Source organism: Dromiciops gliroides, chromosome 1 (assembly GCF_019393635.1).
Source record: "Dromiciops gliroides isolate mDroGli1 chromosome 1, mDroGli1.pri, whole genome shotgun sequence".
NCBI lineage: Eukaryota > Metazoa > Chordata > Mammalia > Microbiotheria > Microbiotheriidae > Dromiciops > Dromiciops gliroides.
Window position 1 is genome coordinate 566495365 of NC_057861.1, and position 9860 is coordinate 566505224.

Genomic DNA, 9860 nt, shown 5'->3' on the forward strand with positions numbered 1-9860 from the left:
AAGGCAGGGAGTTCGGAACGAAGTGGAGAGAGGAGGAAGAAGAGGCCAAGAGAGGGGCTGAGTGAGTGAGACCTGGGACTGGGGGGTCCCAGGGCAAGGTCGGTCCCATTCACCAGAAAGGAGCTCCAGATACCCGCACCTGTGCAACCCGCGCTCTCTGCAGGCAGGAGGCAGCAGCTTCTGCACGGACTTACCCAAGGAGAGCGGACTCGGAAGTTTAAGGGTGGTTCTGGGGGCATGTGGAAGTACTAGCCCGGGGCCTGAGGAATCCAGAAACTGTAGGAAGAAAGTGTCTAGTGGAAGCCTTAAGCAAAGTTGTAGATGCAAAGGGGAGAGGAGGGGAGCAACTGCGAACTAATCCCATCTCTTGGATACTGGTTTAATCATAGCTCTTTTCTAACCCTGGGGCTCCCTCTCTCCTGCGCGCTCCCGGGAGCCCCTAGAGAGTCTACCCAGAAGCTGCGTTACAATGGGAAGCTAAGGGTGTCAATTTCGAGGAGACAGGGGGGGGGGCACTAGGATGATGCTCCAGGAACTAACCCCTCCCCGGCCTGCCGCCCCTCTGCCACTGAATCAGACAGATGCGCGCGCGCGCGCGCACACACACACACACACACGCACGCACACACACACACACACACACACACACACACACACACGTGTCCGCTTCAAAGAATATTAATAGGGGAGCATAGACGCACGCACACTGCGAACAGCTGCTCTCTTTTCATGACAATGCCATGTTTATTTGATGGTGCATGTTTACATACAGCTTAAAATTATTTTGCCACTTCCCTCATTTCTCCTGGTTTCCCTCCCCCCTCCCCCCATTCCTAGTCTTTCTCCCCCATCCCTTTTCGGCTCCTTTAACTCCTCCGTCTTTCGGATTAATTCACTGTAAATAATCAGCTCAGTATGAAACGTCCCGCTTGTTTCCAGACTCTGAACGCTTTATTACTTCAGGGAATGTGATTGGGGGCAGGAGGGAAAGGGGGGGTGTATGTGTAAGAAAAGGAGGAGGGGGTTAGAGAGAAAGAGAAAAGACACTGAATGACTTTGGGGGGGGAGGGCAAAGGGATTTCTTCTGCTGGTAGGTAGAAACAATTATATATACTATCATTAACAAAATTTACACACACATAAACACCCTTTGATTGCATCCATCGTACAACTGTTACAGAAGGGCACACGGGCCCTGCTTCCCGGTCTCTCTGGCTGGCTTAATGAGGTGCACCCAGCTCCAGCTATTGTGCTGCACGAAAAGAGAGGAAAGAGAAGGCACCGATATTAGCAGCTGCGAGACGCAAGAACCAGCAAGCTTACAGCCATGACTCCAAGAGGATTGTGTGCCTTTGGAAGTATTTTACTGAAACGAAATCATCAATCACTGGAAAATTTGAGGCAGGGCTAGTGAACTTAGATGGGGCTTTTCTCATGGGTTATCACGGTGGTGGTGGTGGTGGTAAGCAAGTCATTTCCTCTAGTCAAACTACAGCACAGATCAATTTCCTCTCCACCCATCCAATCAACCAACCCCTCAGCCCTTTTACCTTTTTGTTTTGTTTGGGTGGATCCCTCTTGACTCTCCCTCTCCTTTCTCCTCCTTCCTTCCTCGTTCTCTTCCTCCCCACTGCACACCAAGTCTCTCCCCCCCCGCCTTAAACTCCCCCCGCCTTAAACCCCCCCCCCAATCTTGTTGGGTCTGAGTCCTGTTTGATTGTTAATTTAAATGTATTTCTGATTGGTTAACGTTTTCTCCTTTTTTTGTGATTATTAGAGATTCTTTAGCCCAGGCTTCCTCAGTTCTGCGCCCTGCAAAGCAGTTTTGAAAAATTAGTCTAAAAAGCATGACAAAGCACTATGAGGTTGCCATGGTAAGTGTACTTTTTAAAAAAATTACAGTTTCTTCTTGTGCTTTCGGTTTCTGGGTTGTTTAAAAAGACTCATTACACACAAAGGGCTGGGGGCTGGGGGGAAATAAGGGCAGTTAAAACAAAAACCCAATAGATTTTATTTCTCTTTACTACTGTTAGGGGGAAACATGTCATTTTTATGTTTTATGTTTGTAACACAGAACCTGGGGTGGTAACCAGCTTGATGCTGATTTGGGGGATAGGCAGTAGGAAAACAAAGATTTTGGAAGGGGGTGAGAAAAGCAAGAATTAGGTTTATTGTGTAGCTTTATACGAACCTTGCAAGCTCTAATGTGCTAAATTCAACTCAGTAGTGATTAGGTAATTTCTGATTAAACAATGCTAGAGAGGGTAGAATTTTAGACTAGTTGAAAAATTTTCTTACTTTCCCCCTTCAGCCGAAGTTTCAGCTCTGCTCTTCTTCCCTACCCCCACTCTTTGTTTTAATCCAGGTTACTTGTAAACATTAGATGTCATCACCCTCAGGCACCTTTAGCCCTTAAAAGATGCACCAAATATTCAATTCGGACCGGAAAGGAAGATTAGGGCTTGGAGGGAAGGAAAGGAGAAAATGCTTCTTTCTCTCACACACCCTCTTTCACCTCCCTCCCAAAATAAGAAAAAAGAAAAGGCTAAATGGTTGGTTTAAAATGCAATGTCTTTCCCCTTTCGTTTATCTGTTTCACACCAGAAAGAATAGCTCTGAAGGAATTGGAAAGATCTCTTGTTTAGCCACTTCCCTAGTATAACTGTCCAATTTGAGCAGTATTGTCAAACTTAATATCAAGTTTGGTGAATGGCTAAACCTTTTCACATCCTTCAGAGAATTTTGTTATCTTGTGGGCTATGCATTTTAGAAAATGAGTTAATTGTGCTCAGTATTCTTAAACTTTTCTGTTTGGGGATCTACTAGCCTTTTAAATCGGCACCAGCTGTTGCCATGGAGATGACTGTGATGTCCTATATTGTAAGGGACCTGCATAATCAGTAAAACACTGGGCCATCTACTCTTTCATTTCTGAAAGGTGGGATAGGAAGAACATTTCTCTCAAAAAAGTTTGTGTGTGTTTCATTTGAAACAATTTATGAGCTTTTGCTGAAATGTACATATATAAATACATATGTGAATATCGACGGATTCCTATTAGAATCAGAAATTGGAAAGAATTTTACTGATCTTATAGCCCAAACTCTTTATTTTTTCAAATCTAAAGCATTTTTTCTAAATCTACAATAAAACTTTAGCTAAATAATAGCAACGCTTCCCCAAATATGAGACACCAAAGTGTGCTTTTCTTCATTTTGCACTTTAAAAATGATAGACTAATTTAATTTGTTGGATATTTGTTGTAACAATATTTACCAACCTGCAGTTTTGTAAATTATCAGTAACCTTATCTGCCTTACCTTCCAAAAAGAAACCTTATTTCTTGCTACTTATAATTTGTGTGGATGTAGCACTTTTAGTTTATGAGAACTTTTAAAACTGAAGCTATTACCCCAAACTATTAACCTATTGTTGCAAAACAACAACAACAACAACAACAAAAAAAAACCCAAAAAATAGTGACTCTGATGCCTGTCAATGTGTAGTTAGCATAAATTGTGGAAATATTTCAGAAAATGTCTTAATATATTATGGCAAGAGAATAATTTCTGGTAGCCAGAATTTTCATTTAGAAGTTTTTTTTTTTTTAATGAATTGATACTTTTAAACACTAAGCAGTTAATTAATGAATTCATTGTCAAATCATACTATCATTATCCCAGATGATGAAAAGGGATTAAATTCTGGAGGAACATATTTAATTCCATAACTACCTTTTATGTCAAGTAAAATAAGTAATAATTATAAATGAATAAAAGTATCATTGTAAAGTAATCACCGTCAATAAATGGGTTGAAACAGCATAACCTGGATGTTATTAAATGAATATAATCCATTTTAAAATGTACTTTTTAATTAAATTTTCCAACTGTGTGGATGAAAATGTCATTGCAGCTGAAAACAGCAAAAAATAATTTCTTAAAGCAGAGAACTCTAATTCTAGACATTCATTATAAGCACAGAACAAAGTGCTCCTCTATTTAATGACAGCACTATTACCAAGTAGGTTTATCTATGCATTATACATAAATGTGTGTAGGCACACATAAATACATTTTTCCCTACCATTTGGGAATGTGTTGAGTTCCCAAGCATTATAAACATAGAGATTTCCTTTCATTGAATTGAATCTGATAGGATATGTTATTACCTTTATCATTCACTTTTCTCGGAATTTTAATTCTAACAGTATAATAGCAACACAGAAATAATGCAGTGGCTATGCTCTAATACCCACCCACCATCTACCAGAGAAGATTTTATAAATGATAGAATATCCATAAGAACCAAGACTTAAGGTTGTCTATAAGGCAAAACTTGATGAAGTAGTCATTGACTCCAACCTGTAGCATATTCAAAATTCTCTTTGAGAGTGATGGGTTTAGTATCTATCTTTTAGTTAGGAGAAAAACAAAACACAACAAAACTAAGAAGGGATGTAAGGGAGAAATGGCAAGAGTGGGATCATTTAGATATTGTATTTATGCATATACACATACACATACATACATACATACATGCATATATATTAAAAAACACACAACAACAAACCCTGATATGTAGGACATCAAACAGGAGTGATGGAACAGAGCCAAAGTTAAGTTAGTTGTAGCAGCAACTACATTAATAAAAAGTAATACAAAATGAAGATAAAAAGATTGCCATAATTAGGAGAATATGCAATCGATATTTTATTCTGTGATTTTTATTATAAACTTTGTTAAAACAAAATGGTTAGTCTTGTAATAAGAAAAGTTGAAATTAAATAAGATATTCCTACTTAACATAAAGTTTCAGTGCTGTATTAGAAAACTATGAGAGATGATATAATAAACTACAGTTTAATACAAAATGGAATTTCTATCTTTTTTGCATAATCTTCATTAGTGCTGAAAGAGCTTTCTTTTTAAATACACATCTATTTGGTAAAACACAAACAGTATTAAGACATATGTACTAAGTTGGTTTTGAACATATGGGCTTAGTATAGTTAGTCATTTTGGCCCTGGTATATATGACTACTCAGTCTGTGAGTTAATAGCAAAAATACTGTGCCTACAAAAATTTTGTGTATATCTATATGTATCTGTTCACATATATGCATATATAGAATATATGATATTGAACAACTATTTCATAAAAGGAAATTTTTTCCCAAACTCAATTTGCATATAATAAAGCAAACTACATCTTCTTCAAAGAAAAACATAGTATTGTGATTTTCATTAATTTTCAAATTTTAAATCTTTAGGATCATTATAGTATGTTGAGGTTGTTTTAAGATATTTATTATTACCACTTGATAGCACAGATCTTCTTAACAAATATTTTGGTTCTTTAGGTTAAGTTGTATTCTGGCACATATCAAAATGTGATTACAAGTTACAAGCTTTATCTTTTACTGATAATAACCACATTTCAAGAAATGAAGGTCCCCATATAAAATTCTATGAATCAAAAAAGACTATATTGTAGAAATTTGTGACAATAAATAAATATGAGCTAATGGAAGAGATAAATAATCTAAAATTTATTGTTTTCTTTTCTATAAACAGACTAGGCCCCAATTTTAAATTTGTGATATTCACTGTGAGAATAAGTGAGAAATTAAAATATTTTCTGTTAAGAAGTGAAAAGGTCCCAACATTTTTCCTTGGTCAAATGCTGTATTTTTATTCTTTTTTTCTTATGGGCCTTCTTCATAAGACCTTTATTTGTATGGTCTTATGTAGAAGAAGGTAGGAAATGTATTTTGGACTGGTATAGTGAGAAATTGACCTGATATTTTTTTCTGGCTTATATACTATGTGCTCACAGGTAAAATGAAATGTAGATATGATACATTTATTAGGATAATTCAAGGGGGAAAATCAAGATAATAATGGAAAAGATATTTGGATAAATTTTAATCAATATTCAGCAGAAAATTTTATAACTACATTTTGCATATAGAAAAATGTCTTCAAGTACTCAAAATAACTGCATATTTCCTCTGCAATAAATGTGTTTCTGAAAAGTGTATAAATCAAAATTTTGAAAATCAGGTTACTTTTAGTGCATTAAGAGAGCTTACCACTTAAGGGAAGCCTGAATTGAATCCTTTTGTCAAGTGACAAATCCTTTTATAATGCAGTTTATCTTTTCTATAAGTTTCAGACTTTCTTAGGGTAAGAATACATATGTTAAATTTTAAGCTACATTATTATAAAGGTTTTATAGATTTTTTTTAGGTGAGCTTACACAGGAAAGGAGAAGAAGTGAATACATAAATCGAGCTTAAAAAAAACAAACCAAACAAAACCTTGTCAGAAGTATCACACACACACACACACACCCAGAATTAACAATGTTGACTGCCTACATTAACAATATCTGTCCAGTTTGAACAGATTCTTCATTTTTCCCATTCAGACCTATCCTGAAAGATTCTTGAATTTGGGCTGGAGTTAAAATAACAGTTAAAATTCTCATTTGGGTATAAAATTGAATGAAATACCCAAATACTTTGCTATTATTCTCTTATTTCTTAAATGTGTTTTATTGGTAGGATCATACCTTATAGATTGTTTTGAACCTATTTTGACTCCAGCTTATTATTAAAGCAAATATGCAAGTGCCAATTATAATTACAATATATGTCTAAGTATACACATACATATACTTAAAACTATGTATCACTATAAAAGCTATAGTGGAAAAAAATCAGGCACTCTAGTACACTTACAGAGTTTCAGTGATGGGCTGTTGTTAAAATAGAAATTTCTCAATAAACTAATAAATAACTACAATACTTCAGCCAAAAGTCAGGAACCTTTCAACCCTCAACAATTCATTCCATACTAAATGTGTCTTTATTATTTTTAAAGTCGTATTTCTACTAAAACGAGTCTCCCCTTTTTTAGAGTGTGGATTCTAGGATTTATGCATGAAATGTATTAGTATAGTTTTTAAATTCATGATTTTCATGAAAAATTCATAAATGTTCATAAAAATTTCCTTTCATTAATACAATTTTCTTTTAAAATGTATTAGTCATCTTTATACTTCCACAAACTTTATAAATATCTTTTTAAACTTTCATTTTCACAGTACCCCCTTTATCTTCACAAATAGGAGTGATTTGTTGCATACATTGAAAACCACTGAAAGAAATTTAAATGGATTCCTATGTGGGCTGTGCTCAAATCATGAGTGTTTTTTTTTCTCTCTGGCCCTTTTAATTGCTTTCAATTATGAAGCTATGATTTTTATGTGTTCAGTACAAACTTATGTGTTCTGGGCCTTGAACTCATGAGTTTTTAGAGCCTTTCAGAATATTCAGAAAATGGAAAAAGATGGTTATAATGATATAGCCTAGAAGCATTTTATTTGCTGTTCAGAAAAAAAGAAAGCAGAATCTGTGGAACAGTAGAAATAACACTCATTGGCTTTCTTATCAGTCAGTCAATAAAGTGCTTACTATGTTTGAGGTACTGTGCTAAGTACTGGCAAAAGGCAGTCCCTGCTCTAAAGATGCTCAAATTTTAATGAGGGAGACAACATACAAACAAGCTATACACAGGACAAGTGAGAGATTATCAACAGAGAGAAGGTACTATCATTAAGTAGGATTGGGAGCCAGAGAAGTCAAATGAAATCAGGAGATGGAGTGTCTTCTATGAAGCTTGAAGGATTTGAGTTCAAATCCTTTCTCTGACTCGGTAACTTTTGTGACCTTGTGCACAATTTCACTGAGTTCCTAGGTTTTCTTATCTGTAAAATGGAGGAGGGGCAGGCTGAACGAGAACTGGTTCCTTCCATCCTTAGGTCTATGATCTTATGACAAATAGATTTTTATGTTTAAAAAATAAGGGTAAAACAGGTAAAGAAATAGATGGTCGCTGTAATATGAATTTGGAAGAAATGAATGTTCACAAGAATACTTCTCCCCTCACCCCATACATCCTGTGATTTTGTCAGTATGGGGAATTCTTTGTTGTGGAACTTCTTTCCACGGGTATATATCAGCAATTTCTAGGTTATAGGGTTAGAGTTAGTGCCTGGAGCACTGAGAGGCTAAGTAGCCTGCGCATTGTTTTACAATCCCAGAAGTCAAACTTGGGCCCAGTTCTTCCCAACTTCAAGGCTTGCCCTATCTGTGATACCCTGCTGCCTCTCTAAGAAGGTATTGAAGAAATTTAAATCTTAAAGCCTTGATAAAAATAACCAGAAACATAAATAAGAAGGAGAGATGGGGCTTTTGACTCAGGATACCTAATTTGGAGCATACTGCCTGTACTTCTGTCCTTCAGCAGGTAGATACAACAGAGTTTAGCAACTAATTAGCTATGATACTTAATTAAAATAAAAAGTGACCAGATGGTGAACTGGGGTGAGCTCCTTCCTCAAGCTGCCCAGCCCCCACCTAACTGGCAGCCTCTCCAGAAGTTCCTCTAGTTGGTTCTCCTTCCAGAGTGTATGGCCTTTCTCTACCACCACAAAAAAGGGCATGCTTTAAAATTGTGGCCCTAAAAGTGTGTGGTACTTTACCCAGACAGAAATTTGTAGTTACATTTCTGAAAATAAAATTATACCTAAGAGTCACAAAGAGTTAACTGGCATAATAAAAATTTAGCATAAGGAAGTCCAAACTTATTACCTATCTCCAATAGTGTCAATGGATAGCTAAGATTGCCACAAAAAACCCTTTAAAATTCCCAATTTGTTGTTTATTAATTCATTAATGTTAAATTTGAGTTTTGATTTAAACAACATCAGAGGACCTGGGTTCAAATCTTGGCTTTGTTACTTACAACCAGCATGCCATTGGGCAATAATCAACATTTGGAATCTCAGTTTTCTTGTCTGTAAAATGAAGGGGTTGAACTATGTTACCTCTATGGACCTTTCTGCCTCTAAGTTTATGATCACATAAATATATGTTCTGGTCTTACCATGAAATAAAATAATTTATTCTTTTAAAAGATAAAATGACTTCTGTTCTCTCTTGGTGCAAATGAAGAGACATAATTTTTCTTTATGAAAAGATTAAATGTAAATACTCTTCATATGTAGAAAGAAATATCCTCACAGATAATTTTTGGCTCATTTACAAGGATAATACAAGGTAATTTGCTTACAAAGAGGAAGTACAAGTTACTGGGTAGTTAAATGTATAGGATGCTACGTTCTTCACGATTAGTGTATTTCCTGAATATTTTGCAAACGTGAGCCATACCAGAAAACCTTGAACATGTTGATTATGTATGTGTTTTGTTGCTAGGATTCAATGAAAGGAGCCTATTAGCATGGAAAGGACCTTAGAAGTCATCTAAACCAACTCTAGAATCTTACAGATGAGGATCCGGAGAATCAGAGAGGTTAACTGATTGGCTCAAAGTCACACAGGTAATCATGTTTTCCACTGCAAGATTGATTTTTTTCATACCTTATATAGCAGAAAAAAAAATACCCGACAGTCCTGTGAAAAAATCATAGAAATTCAAAAGTTATTGAATCATGCAAATGCTGATGAACACTGGCTTTGAATATCATAACAATTTGTTTGGGAGTGAAGGAGTAAATTATTTTCAAAAAAATAATTTGGGCATTTAAAAATGCTTCTTTTCAATGGAAAATATGGTTTCACTTAGTAAGAATATAAGCATTGACTGTAGAATCATAACTTTGCTTTATGTCATTATGGTATTTTCACTTACAACTGAGTTTTCTTACATATACCTAGGTTTCCTCCTTACCAAATCAATCATCTGATGCCTTGAAAAAATGTGAAAGTAACTGTCCCTACAATAGTTCATATTTAAAATTGTTTTTCATCACAAAAATTACAGAGTGCCACC

The 9860-nt window shown here is 35.7% G+C and overlaps 1 long non-coding RNA gene across 1 annotated transcript; it reads left to right on the forward strand.

Annotated features, from left to right (window-relative positions):
* The first annotated feature begins 1104 nt into the window (after nt 1-1104).
* LOC122739555 lies at nt 1105-9408 on the forward strand. The gene is made up of 3 exons (XR_006354668.1): nt 1105-1462; nt 1778-1874; nt 9284-9408. It is a non-coding gene; the product is annotated as an uncharacterized LOC122739555 (long non-coding RNA).
* Nucleotides 9409-9860: the final 452 nt, after the last annotated feature.